Source organism: Orycteropus afer, unplaced genomic scaffold (assembly GCF_000298275.1).
Source record: "Orycteropus afer afer isolate SDZICR_OR568_19922 unplaced genomic scaffold, OryAfe1.0 scaffold00605, whole genome shotgun sequence".
Taxonomy (NCBI): domain Eukaryota; kingdom Metazoa; phylum Chordata; class Mammalia; order Tubulidentata; family Orycteropodidae; genus Orycteropus; species Orycteropus afer.
In genome coordinates, this window is record NW_006922192.1 from 1,208,563 (window position 1) to 1,209,546 (window position 984).

The window sequence follows — 984 nt, forward strand, 5'->3', positions numbered from 1 at the left end:
CAGCCCGGAGCAGAAGGCCAAGGCGGAAGGTGGGTGTTTCCACCCCAGGGGCAGGCCGGTAGGCCAGCAGGGTGGGAGAGATCAGGAGATGAGCAGAGGAGTTTGGAATAGCAGAGGGAGACAAACCCGTCCGTCAGTCTGTCCTGCTGTGGTGGCTTGAGTGTTGCTGTGAGGCTGGAGGCTATGCCACCAGCATTTCAAACACTGGCCGGGTCACCCTTGGTGGGTGGTTTCAGTGCGGCTTCCAGACTAAGACTGGGAAGAAAGATGGGGCCGTCCGCTTCTCACAGAGCTGGCCGGTGAAGACCTGGTGAAGAGCGGTGCAACACCGATGCATCACTGGGAAACCGTCCGGAACGCCGTCCAACACAGAGCAGGAAGATGAGCCCCTCGGGTCGGAAGGCAAACTACAGCTGGGGAAGGGCTGCCTCCTCAGCGTACGGTCGACCTTAACAGCGGGCATGGAGTAAAGCTTTCGGGACCTGCATTTGCTGATGTGACGTCTCTCAAGATTTTGAATCAGACAACCATATGATCTGCTATGTTGGGAATGACTGTTTGAAGAGGAATGGCATGGCGTTCATCATCACAAAGGATCTTTCAAGATCTGTCCTGAAGGACAATGCTGTCAGTGATCGGATAATATCCATACTCCTACAAGGAAGACCAGTTAATACTACTATTATTCAAATTTATGCACCAACCACCAAAGCCAAAGATGAGGAAATTTAAGATTTTTACCAACTTCTGCAGTCTGAAATTGACCAAACTTGCAATGAACATATGTTAATAATTATCTCTGGTGACTAGAATGCAAAAGTTGGAAACAAAGAAGAATCGCCAGTTGTTGGACAATGAGGCCTTGGTGCTAGAAATGATGCTGGAGCTCACATGATACAATTTTGCAAGACCAACAACTTATTCATTGTACGCACCTTTTTTTCAACAACACAAATGGCGGCTGTACACGTGGATTCACCAGAC

General features: G+C 49.5%; 1 protein-coding gene across 1 annotated transcript in view; it reads left to right on the top strand.

Moving 5' to 3' along the window:
• The window catches only part of SORCS2 (sortilin related VPS10 domain containing receptor 2), a 117,707-nt gene that overhangs the window by 98,885 nt on the left and 17,838 nt on the right, over positions 1-984 (top strand). The gene's annotated exons all lie outside the window — the stretch shown is intronic.